Source organism: Rhinichthys klamathensis, unplaced genomic scaffold (assembly GCF_029890125.1).
Source record: "Rhinichthys klamathensis goyatoka isolate OS25496 unplaced genomic scaffold, OSU_Roscu_1.1 h1tg000196l_1, whole genome shotgun sequence".
Classification (NCBI taxonomy): Eukaryota; Metazoa; Chordata; class Actinopteri; order Cypriniformes; family Leuciscidae; genus Rhinichthys; species Rhinichthys klamathensis.
Genome location: NW_026606722.1, coordinates 2766915 through 2779715, shown reverse-complemented (window position 1 = coordinate 2779715; position 12801 = coordinate 2766915).

The window sequence follows — 12801 nt, the reverse complement described above, 5'->3', positions numbered from 1 at the left end:
AAATTAACAAATACACTTTAATATAAACATGTATTAACAATGAACAAAATACACTATGTATTAACATTTATTAACAACACAACTTTTAAACCACAAAATAACAAGTAAATGATATGTCCTGTATATGATTAAAAGAAAAACATAATTCTCTTTCACACAAAATTAATTCCTTTTGCAAATGTCAAGTCACCATTAAATATATAGCGCTATATACAGTAATGACTGTTTCAAAGCAGCTTTACAGGGCTAAACAGGAAAATGATCAATGATGCAAACAGAGTTCATTTTGGCTGTAAAGCTGCTCTACAAACTAAATAGTGTCATTGTTCAGCTGAATTCAGTTCAGTGTTGATTCAGTTCTGTTCAACAACTGCATAAAGTATATCAATTATAAAAAGAGTTCATTTTCATTAATAAGCAGCTCTGGAGAAAACAGTGATGTCATCGCCCAGCTCAGTTCAGTTCTCATATAATGTCAATGCAGGCAGATCAATAATATTAAGGATAAGCGTCCCCAAGGAAGCCAGAGGCGACAGTGGCAAGAACCCAAACTCCATCAGAGACAGAATGAAGAAAGAAAACCAGGCTCAGTCGGGGGGCCAGTTCTCCTCTGGCCAAACAACGAACTGCTTCACACGTCAGACTGTGGATTGATATCACTCAGAGTATTTTATTCAGCTGCTTCTGCTTGAAGATTGGAAAAGATTACATCACGGTAAAAGAGTAGCAAAACTCGAGAGCATGTAAATGTGAATTTGAGAACTTGTACAATAAAATTTACACTCAAAGCTCCAATGTGAAAATCTCAATTAGGCATTTGCAACTTCTCAAATCTGCCATTGCAAAAAAAATGTTCTTTCTCACCGCCACTCAGTTTGCAAGTGCACAAGTTAGTTACGCATCTATATCGCAAAAAATAGTTGCAAAGTCAATGCGTGAACATTTGAAATAGCAATGGCAGGTGAGAAGTTGCAAATGCCTAATTGAGGTTGTACTGCGAATGGTCATTGTGTTTCTGTGAATGGCATTTTGAAAAATCTCAACATTCAACAGGTTTTCAAGTACAAATATTTATTGTACAAGTCCTCAAATTCACATCTACATGCTCTGGAGTTTTGCTCCTCTTTTACCTTCATAAGATCACGCCGGCGTCGGTGAGAGGGGAGTTGAAGCTGGCCGTTGGGTCTGTGTGGAGAACTGGTCTGGCTCTCGTGGATCCGATCCGATGACTGTGCCGAGGACTGTTGTGTCAACGAGGTCTTCACAGGCGTTTGTTTCTAGGTCTCGTCTGGTTGTGATGTTCTCGACTGGCATTCAGGCTGTTGTGGTCATCTTAGGGTGGAGGTCCACCATCTGGTCTGGATGCGGACTAGATCCGGCTGACTACAGTATAGCCTAACCTTGGGATAAGAATGAGACAGAGAGACTAACATTAGCGTTGATGTCATTCTTCTTACGATGTAACAAGTACATTCGGTGTAAGCTACCTTTAACGGATGTAAATTATAGAAATGTGAGAGTGTGTTATGTTTATGCAACGTTAACCCTCTGGGGTCCTTCGGCCCAAATGGACCCGAAGCATTTAAATACATTTTTTTTTTTAAATCATAGCTTTATCGGAATGGTCCGAAATTTGGTGACTTTGTTGGTACTTGGTAAATAAACACCCAAAAAAATTGGGGACAGGATTTGAATAGTCTAAGTGGTTGTAAAAAAAATAGTCACACTCAGGACCTTCGGGTCCAAATGGACCCGCATAGGAAATGAATGGGAAATTGGCAAAAATGTGAAAATACAGAGTTTTTTTGTGCGTACAATCTACAAATCAGCCACGATCCAGAAAAAAAGCACACAACAGTGAAGGGGTGAATCTATAAAACATCAAGAGTGCAAAACAGACACATCCACACACACACACAAACACACTTTTATACACATACACACTAATAAATTCAGATTACATATGGGTTTTGAATTTTTAAAATGCTCAGTTTGTCCACCAGATGGCATCCATCTCATTTCAAAAATTGCCTTCATGAGGCCCAGGCTTGACTCTAAAATGAAATACAGCTTTAAAATAAAAAAAAAAAAAAAATCTATTATATTCAATGGGGAAAAAATGGGTCATAATTATTGCATTAATATTAATTATAAATCATTTTTATTTTTGAAATTATCTCAAAACATCAAAAAAGAAAAGAAAAAATATTATAAAAAAAAAGTAAAAAAAAAAAAAGATGATTTTTTTAAAAATAAATATTAATCCCACCCTTCCGGCCCATTTGGACCCGAAGGTCCTGAATGTGACTCTGAAATGAAGGACCCCAGAGGGTTAAAGAGGTGTGTTTTTAATATAGATTTAAACTTATCTTGTGTCTGGCCCTCGATCTGCTGTCAGTTCATCCCTCGATCTTCATTTCAGCAGCATTAGCCATGAGGGTTTCTCTGAACTGCATCTTTTAAATACACAGATAACAGATATTGTGAGGTCAATATTAAATCTTAAGCATTACTGTTTTAAGCACATAGGTTTGACAAATGTTTTTTTTTTTGCCAGAAGTTCACGCAGCAGTTTAAAATATCAGTAACATTTTACTATAAGGTCTCATTTGTTAAAATTAGGCTAGTTAACTAACATTAACTATGAACAATACATTTGTTACAGTATTCATTCATCTTTGTTAACATTAGTTAATAAAAATACAACTGTTCACTTTTGATTTTAATAATGTATTAATAAATGTCAAAATGAAAATGAACTAAGATTAATAAATGCTTAAGTATTGTGCATTCTTATGTTAACTAATAGTTTAACTTAAATGAAACCTTATTGTAGTGTTACCAAAATATCTGTAAAAAGTGTTGGTGTCAGATTCCAAACAGTGCGTTCAGATGAAACTTCAGTTTATGTTCGCTTATAATCACAGTAACGTTTACATCAGAGTAAAAATTTTAAGAACTGTCATTTTAATAACGTTATACAGAGATATACGCTTTAATTATTTTCTTTCACAAAGTGTACCTGCTCTAAAGCAGAATAAGGTACATTCAAGAACACAAGACGTCCCAAAGACAATGAATCAAAAAGCTGCACTTATTTGGCAGCTTCTCTAAGTAGCCTATCTAACGCTTTTCTGTTTCGGAGTTCCCCACAGCAGTGTTAAAACAAAATTTGTAGGGCCTACACTGGCTGTGTCCGAAATCTCCACTCAAACCACTACTCCCTAACCCCTATGTAGGGGGTAGGGAGTAGAGCACTATATAGTGAGCTCACCAGCATAATAGAAACACCACTTTCGGACACTACTCGATCGTCTCTCGGCGCCGTTGATTAAACGCGCCATCATCTGTCAGCTGTTGCCGAGCCAGCTCTGGGCAAAATAGATTTTTTTATTTTATAAATACATTACATTATATTGAGCTTATTTCTCCAAAATTGTAAAATTAAAAGTAATTTCTGGCCGTTTCTGTTATAATGCGTTACTCCACACATGATTATAACTTATAAACATAAATAAAATTAATATTTCATATATTTTCATTTTCGCGTCATACCGTTTTCTCTTGCCTGTCGACATTAGGGAAAAAAAACAGATCTACGTTATCAAATATCTTGCTCATAATACTCTTAATAAAACAGCTTTTAGACTCTGTGAAGATGCCACTCAAATTATCTTTTCTGTTTGTTTGTTCTCGTGATTCAGAAGATTTTGCGGATTAGCAAAAGAAACAGGATTTCTAGACACAGAAAACGACGTGCTGTTCTTGCTACGCTAGCGAGACGTCGTCAAATTGTAAGTTAAAGATGAAGATGATGCTGATAGGTCTTTTACGATCAGCGCAATGCATGATGGTATGTAGGGCTTGGGTTAGTGACCATCGGTTGTACACTACTTTTCAAAATGCATTCTGGGATACATTGAGTGGACTATATAGGGTATAATAATCATCACTATACATTCGGACAGCACTACAAAATGGCGAGCTCACTATATAGTCCACTACATAGTGAGTAGTGGGAGATTTCGGACACAGCCGTTGTCTCCGCGGTTGTAATGGAGAAACAGCGTTAGTGTAGTTCGATTCACAAATAAATGACTCTTTTGAAAGGTTAGTGAATCAAATCAGAAAGAGTCGCCTTAATAGAGAAATACGGCGCCGAGTCCAACTCCTATGATTCGAATTAATCACTCGTTGAAAAAGACGAATTGACCAAATTTTAGCAAACAAAATGGAATATAACTCAATATCATTTCATTAGCTAACATTACAATGCACTGGATACATCACAGGAGTTTTTCTAATAAAATACACAATCATCCTAAAAAGAGACCGTAGGGCGTAGGCCTATAGGCCTTTCCCATTGACACGCTCTCTGCGACCGCATGGGTATTCTGACGTTACAGACCCAATTATCATCGCAAACATCTAGATATTAAAACAAACTTGTTTCACCGCTTGTGAAAAACGAACTCGAGCCGATGGTAAATACACACAGCTACACCGAGTATGGACCTGACACCAGTACTGCTTTCAGCCGATACTGGCCCATACAGAAAAAGCCGTCAGTCAGCCAGATGTGTAATGCACAGTCGGCACGGATCTGGCCAATTATCTGTTCACCGATGCCAACAGCAGGGCATAATAACCTTAGCTATTTGTTGATATGCTTCCATACATAGATGATATCCTCCTATATTCTTGATATTTAATGACACATTATTCTCTCAATCAACACAACACATTAAATCAGCAAATACAGACTGACCATTTTAAAAATGTATTCATAAATGGAGAGCTCCATAGATGTTATCTTGTCTTTGCGAGGAACTCCACCACTCCTTTAATATGATAAATTTGTATATGAACCTGTCTTTCAATCTCTCTTGCTTTGAGATCCGTTATATTCTTTGACCAACCAATAGCAGATCTGATAGATAGATAGCCTACAGATTGCAAAAAGCAGTATTGTTCAGTTCTTTAGATCATTATCAAATCCAAAATCAATATGAGTATGTCAACCTTTCCCATCGGTTTTCCTGAGAGTGCAGAGCAGTCCTTATGTCCTGAACTCTCAGATGAGCTCGCCATGGCCCTTGCAGCAGGGGAGTGGTGGGCAATTATGGAGGTTTCAAGTCCCATCTCTGGGGAGCCTGAGTATGGGGACCTCACCTCAGGACTGTGGTGGGGAACAGTTGAGGCAGTAGAAACTTCATGCCCCACATCCTTGAAGTCCACGAAGCAGTGGAGGCAGAACAAGACGTGGGCCAGCGCTTCCCTGCTCTTGGAGAAAAACTTCGGGCATTGAGCGTTCTCTTGAGACGCGAACAGGTCTACCTGCGCTCTGCCGAATGTCTCCCATAGCAGAAGGATCGTCTGCGGGTGCAGAGACCATTCCCCTGCTGGAACATTGTTCCTGGACAATCTGTCCGGTCGCAAGTTCAGGTGACCAGGCACTTGGCAAATCTGCGCGAGGATTTTGCTGGTTGTGAGCATTCTGAACTGGCGTTTCATAAGCGCTCTGTTCAGATGTCTTAGATCTAAAAAGGGTCTGAGACCCCCGTCTTTCTTTGGTACCAGGAAATATCTGCTGTACAGACCCCCTTCGCTCTGAGCTTGAGATACGGGCTCTAATGCCCCTTTGCTCAATAGTGTCGCTATTTCGGCTCGAAGTAGATGTGCTACTTCTGTTTTCACCGTGGATTCGACGCGCGGCATGTAACGGCGGGGGCGTCGAGCGAACTGTAGCGAATAGCCTCTTTTATAGTGTTCAGCACCCATTCTGATACCCCGGGAAGCTGTACCCACGCTTTCGCGTGAATAGCTAGGGGTAGAATGAGATCTGGGCTCTGGCCGTGACATAGTGACGGCAAGGGAGCTCCGGCGTGCTGTAACGCAGACACTGTGTTTACAGTGTGTGAGGCGGGGGCGCGCCGATCGCGACGGGCAGCCTGGCCGCGCTCAAAACCCTTATAGCAGTTTGCTGAGGGAGAGAGAGCGGGGCGAGCCCCGTGGGGCTTAACATGTCTGTGGGTGAATGTGGGCGCGGGGCAGCGGGCACATTTACTGCACTGAAAACACCGTCGGCCTGAGCTGACTGAATGTGTGTTGGTTTTGTTTTTACAGAAACCGTGGGACATGTGGTGTGTAGTGTTTGTGGGCACTGAGACGTAGGCATATTCACTACATTTGCACAATCGACATGAGGCGATTTTGTTTGTGCGAGCCCTGCATTTTTGCGGGCTGTGTTTGTGTGTAGAAATGAGCCCTGGGTTGTGGGCATTTTTATTACACTCATAACACCATCGGCTATGGCAGGAATACCAGAAAATACACTGATTATGTGATTTATCTGGGTCGCCGTGGAAACAGCATTTGTGTGCAGGCAAGCGGGCGTGGTACCGGCTTGCTTACTGCAAAATACACTGGAACAGTCACATTTTCTGGAACTGAACGAGCGAAAAGTTTCGGTGGAAGTCTGGCCGCGGCGAGACTGAAACACCGGCATTTTCCTAGGAGGCTAGGAAGACTTGTGTTGGTTTTGTTTTACAGAAACCGTGGTACAGTATGCAGTGTGTAGTGTTTGTGGGCACTGGGTTGTGGGCACATTCACTACATTTAATGCCCAATTGACATGCGTCGATTTCATTTGTGCGAGCCCTGTACCGTGGCGGGCTGTGTTTGTGTGTAGAAATGAACACTGGGCTGTGGGCATTTTATTACACTCATAACACCATCGGCTGTGGCCGGAATACCAGAAAATACAATGATTACATGATTTTTCTGGGTCGCCGTGGAAACGGCATTTGTGTGCAGGCAAGCGGGCCGTGGTACCGGCTTGTTTACTGCAAAATACACTGGAACAGTCGCATTTTCTGGAACTGAACGAGCGAAAAGTTTCGGTTAAGTCTGGCCGTGGCGAGACTAAATTTTTATCTGCTGCGAGAGCCGGGATCAAACTCGGGTCTCTCGCGCGAAGGCTTTGTGTTCCGCCACTGAGCCACAGGGGGAACGACACTAGCTCAAGCAGATAAGAGAGCAGGCATGCGTGTTATACAACAGGCTCGTTGCTGCAATATTGACATTTACAGCCGCTCAAACTAAGAGGAGCTGAGAAATGTTTGAGAAATGGAGATTAGTCCGGCCTCGGCGGGACTAAAACACTCTTTCCTCATTTTGCCGATGACGCACGCCCATGGGGGGCGAGGGCGGGGTAGCTTTCTTATAACGTAAAGAAAGCTAGCCGCGGTCTTGATGCTGGCCCGTTTCCCTGACGACTCGCGGACAGAAGGAGGGGAGGTCCACAGAGCTCGCCCAGTCCTCACTGTCCGACGCCAGGATAGAGCAGCAGGTCTCCTCTACAGATGCAGCTATCTCGTCGTCATTAATGGCGGAAGCGGCGGCGCGCGCCGGCCGTTATCCGTCAGTGAGCGACTCGAGTGAAGCCGGTGAAGCTGGCGGGCGAACCGGCGAGCTTCCACGGGCTGGAGAAGGCTCGGGGACCCGCTGAGTACGGCGCCTTTACGGCGCGGCACTGTAGCGGGTGGAAGTGCAGTCTCGCTGAAGTATGCCAGGCGAGTCCTCGGAGTCACCATAGGCAATAGCTCGCAGTGAGGGCACCCGCCGTCGGCGAGCGCGAGAGCTGCACGATCCTCTCCCAGGCGGGAAACGCATATCACATGGCGGTCCCCATCGCTAAGTGGGGCTCGGCACGAGCCACAGGAGGATGGCATCTTTAAAAAGTTGCGGCTCTTTTAGATGATAGACGCGTGAGTCGCGGGGCGAACACACACACATACAGAGCAGAGTAAAGGATATATAGTACGCCGGATAGCGTAGCAGGAACGGCGGCTGAAGGCGGCGAGGTGAAGGCCAGCGACTTCAGTTGCAGACGCTCGTCCCGCAGAAAGCTGTTTCGACGGCGCGGCTTCTCACTCTGGATCCAGGGGTGCGAACGCTTCGCTGAAGAGATGAAAATCAGAGTATATCAGCCCATCGAGCCGTATTTATAAGGCTAGGCCACGCCCGTTACGGCATTGGACTGTCACTGAATGGCCTCTCTCGATAGGCTGCTGCAACTGCCACAGGCCAGCCAATAGGCTCGCTAAGCCGCCTTGCCTATATCTGCTTGCTGTTGCAATGCGTTTTGCATTAATACAAAATTAAGGATAATTTTTTGGCTTGAATATCTCGAGGAAAAGAGGTTTTCCCCTAGCGTAAGATATTACGCAGTACGAGAGAACCTCTCGTAAGAGAACATCGAGCAAGCGTCTGTAAGCTGCCAGTCGGATCACGGCCATTTGACTGGTTATATTGGGATAACAGTCCCCAAAACATCAATCATACTAAAGAACATAATCATATCAACAGATTCTTAATAAATGAGCTAGAAAGAGAGGAACACAAAACCTCAAAAATCAATGGTTTCTGAAACTTGCCAAAGGCACACTGCCAGACAACTATCCAGCCACTGACAGGTCACGTGACATGCCAGGCTCAGACTGGCAGCTGCCAGCCAGCCACTGACAGGTCACGTGACCTGCCAGTGGCGGCTCCTGTCAGCCAGCTGAAGATTGAACCCCTACTGCGAAATAAACTCATAAAAAAGAATTAATGAATAAAGGATAACAAGAAACACATAGCCTACAATAACACTAACGGGCACATTTGCTAACCATGTGCAGCACCGATCGCTAACACTAATTTGAGTTTACAGACATCACTCTATACATTGGAAAACAATTAATGTGAACAGTCTACAATGATGGTGAGAATTTTATTTTATACCTGTAAAAGATGATATTAATATTTCGACTTTTCTGTCATAACTGACTAATTCGATTTCAACTCAATTCAATTTAATATGTCAATGTCGACTTTTTGTCATAATCATGGCTAAGGCCCGGTTCACACGGACTATAAATAAAGATAAGGATGTAGTTTAAAAAATCGATCGTGCTCAATATTAAAGAATAACAGAGTTCACACCACATAACGGCACAGAGAAAATATCACTGCAATCACTTTCAGAACGATTTTATCCAGCTGATGAACGATAAAATCATTAACAGAATCCATCCTGCTGTAAGTTACGAGCTCGAGCTTTTAAAGGTAGAATAGTTCTAATAGGGGCACATTGTGACGCAGTGTTAAAAACCATAGGTTAAAACCTGCTTGTGTCTTCTGCTAGTTAGCGAAGCATTAAAGAGCCATCAACTGTTAAATAACATTATTGGAGATTAACATAATATCAGATTTATCTAATCTAAAATAAACACCTAAATCGCTATGGTTAAATAAATGTTCAGGGATATCGTCCAAAGATTTCTGAATTTTGGCGCAATGTTTTCTCTATAGTGTTGATATGGCAACTAGTAAATACACTAAAGTGGGTCGCACACCGGACGAGAAGCGCAGCGCCGCGTCGCGCCACGTCTAGGACAACTCCAGGTATCGCACACCGGACGCGCACATTCTAATCGTTTATTTTATGTTCATTGAATAATAGCTGATGTTTGAACGTTAATCAAGTAAAAGTGTCTATCACGTTGAGTCTGTTATTTTGTTGTAACGTTATCCGTTGTCTAGGCAACTATGTCACATAATACAATAGTATTTATTTAGCTAGCGTTTAGCTAACCCGAGTGAAAACAGCACAGGGTGAAGCCATGTACATTACCGACGATTTGAGACAAATAAATGCAAATTTAATATAAAACTATGCAAATGGCGCTCTGTGGCGCGGCAGGGTTTTGAACAAGGTCCTGAGCCGTAGCTGGGCGCCGCGGACAGACGCCGAATGGCGCCGCCGGTGTGTGTACACTCATAGAGAATAATGTGTTCGAATTTTAAAGACCTGGCGCTGCGCGATAACCTGACTCCGCCAGATGGATTTGCTCCGCATATCCATCTGGAAACCTTCCGTTGAAGTAGTTTTGGTAAGGGGCGAAAATACTGGTTAGCTGATTGGCCTATGTTGGTGATAGACGGGCCAAATCAACCAATCAGATCAACGAAGCATATGACGTACTAACAGAGCGTATCTTTTCCTCTGAGAAAAGCCTCCAGAGCAGTGTTTTGCTCTTCTTTCAGTGAAGAAATACTCTGTAATTCCGATAAAACTTGCTCGATAGCCACGCTGATGCTAGTTTCATCCGCTGAAGCCGACATGTTCTTTAGACTGAACTGTCGCGCTTCTCGTTGCGTCACACCTCAACCCGCCTCAAAGCCAACGCTGATTGGACGTTCGTTTGGTGAACTGCTCCCAAATTTTAGGCTTGTTTGAGATGAGCAAAATCTGCGCAGAACCGATCACCGGTGATCAGCGAGAGATGCATGCCGGTTAGAAATGTGTCCGAGTGCGGTCCGCCTTGCTCTGATGTCATGCCGACGTATGTCAAAAAACTCTCGCGACCGCAAGGCGCACGTGTCGGATTCTGCAGTCGCACGCAGTTGCTCTCCACCGACTGCGCTGATCAAAAGCACGATGGGAAACGACTTGCTGACGACACAGCTTAATGCTCATTGGTTTAAACAACCGTGATGTATTGTTCTCTTTTAAAATGTTTGATTTTAAAACTCTGATATCATGTTTTATGTGTATAAATTATGTGTGGATATTCCCAAACTCTCTGACAGTGTGATCTATGTGATGTAATTTAGAAAAATACAAATAAAAAATAAAAACACATATCTGTATTAAAGAAAAAATGATTGATAAACACATAGGCCTATTTAAAATGGAATTAAATAAGTACTTTGGGTGTCTTGTTCCTTATATTTATTTTCATATTCAAGCAACAAAACTTCAATTACATCCAGTTTATTAGCAACACCGTGCACGGGCGTGAATCCCGTGAATCCCGCGATATCCGCCTTTGATCTCACAGGTGTCTGATCCACTGCGAGAAGCGAGATCTGTCCGGCTTGCCTGCGCTTTTTTCACTCCTCCTCTCACTGCAGCCGCCTACTCTCGACTACATTGCAGGCGAGGCAAGGCGCATCTCAAACAAGCCTTTTCTTTAACGGAAAGTATCCAGACTGATCTGCGAGTGAAACCTTGAAAGCTCGCGAGATCAGGATGGTCTCACGAGGCTAGCTGCGCGACGCGGCGCTGCGCTGCGCTTCTCGTCCGGTGTGCGACCCCCTTTAACATAGAGGCATAGGTAGGCGGCTGCTTGGGGCCCCCTACCAGCGGTCGTAGTAGGGGGGCCCCCCAACCAACCTCAAAAAAATATATATAAAAGAAAAGAAAAAGCCCCTTATCATCATGAACGCTTCAAAGGCATAGTAAATGTTATTAATATTCTTAAGAAATACGTTGAAATGTTAAAGTAGTAGTTAAAATGTCCAGTTCATGGTTATCTGTCCCTACACATAACACAGGGGGTGTAAACTTCGCAATAAAAAAACTTTCGCAATAAAATGGACTAGTCCGAACGGCGCGCGGCGCGAAACCGCGAAAGATAAACATGACTGGGAAGTACACAACGAAGCAAGACGAGTCTAAACGCGAAAATGAAACGAAGTTACCCAAGCGGCTCAAATAAAAGAAAAAAAGAGGCCGATATGTATTTGGCAAAGCTGCCAAAAATGACAAACTTTTTTACGCCTACTGTTGGGGACACATGCCGCTTCAGCAGCAGCTGTGAAGCGACGCTAGTTGAGGATAACGTGTAAGTTATAACGTTACTGTTATACTGAAAGGGCAAAAGTAAATATGACATTTATTATGGGTTTATCTGATGATTGTTTTAAGTTCACGTAAATTAAAAGTTGTTATATATTTTTTGAAGCCTAACAAAATTTAAATTTTTTGGCTTTCAATTACACTGTAATGTTGGATGGCTGCTATAATTAATGTTTAAAATTAGGGGGGAAAAATCATTTTTACCCAGACATCAATAGCTGTATTAGTATCAGTGATAATGACCTTCATTCATAAAAAGATGCCATTAAACAAGTATTTAAAATATACTGTCTTTATGTTGTCTCTACATTCATTTGTAGATTAACTGTGAAATTATTACATTATAAAATATATAAACTAATATAAACCTATAAAAATGTTTGTTTGTAGAATGTTTTAAATGTCAATCTCATGTGCAATGCCAATTGCAACCTCATACAAAGTCAATTATTCATCTTGGCAATATTTGCTAATATGGCTGTTTGTGGGGGTTTACCCTAACTATGTGTCTTGCTGGTTATATTGATATTGATTTGATCTTAAAAAAAGAATAAACAGTGCTGGGTTTCCTGGCATTTTGGCAAAGACAGGTATTATCTGAAACCTTATTCTCTTTTGGGGAAGTTTTTTTTTTCTCCTCTCCAACCTTTACTTCCCCGTAGATTAGCTTTTCCTACCATTCAGTCAGTAATTTTTTTTTCCCCTTTTCATAAAGATGGGATGGGGGGCCCCCATACGTACCTTCGCTTTGGGCCCCCAATTTGCTAAATCCGCCACTGGTCATGCTAGCATGTGTGAAAGTATAAACTACAACTAGCCCCGCTCTCCCCTATCTTTTGACGCGTATGATTTTCGTTGTTTTATTAAACCAGGTTCAAGTTACATGATTTGCTTGATTTGAAAAAGAAAAAAGAAAGGCTAACGTTCCTCCTGAGGAGCGTAGCGTCTGCAGACTGACCTCTGCGCCCGCCACTGACTGGACCTGCTGCACACTGACCGTTCCTCCGCCTGGTGGCAGCAGTGTGTGTGTGTGTTCATCGCGCTGCTCGGTGGGTGTGGCAGGAGGACCAAAGATCACATAAAGCCCCGTTTCAGCCCAAAAAAGGTTCACT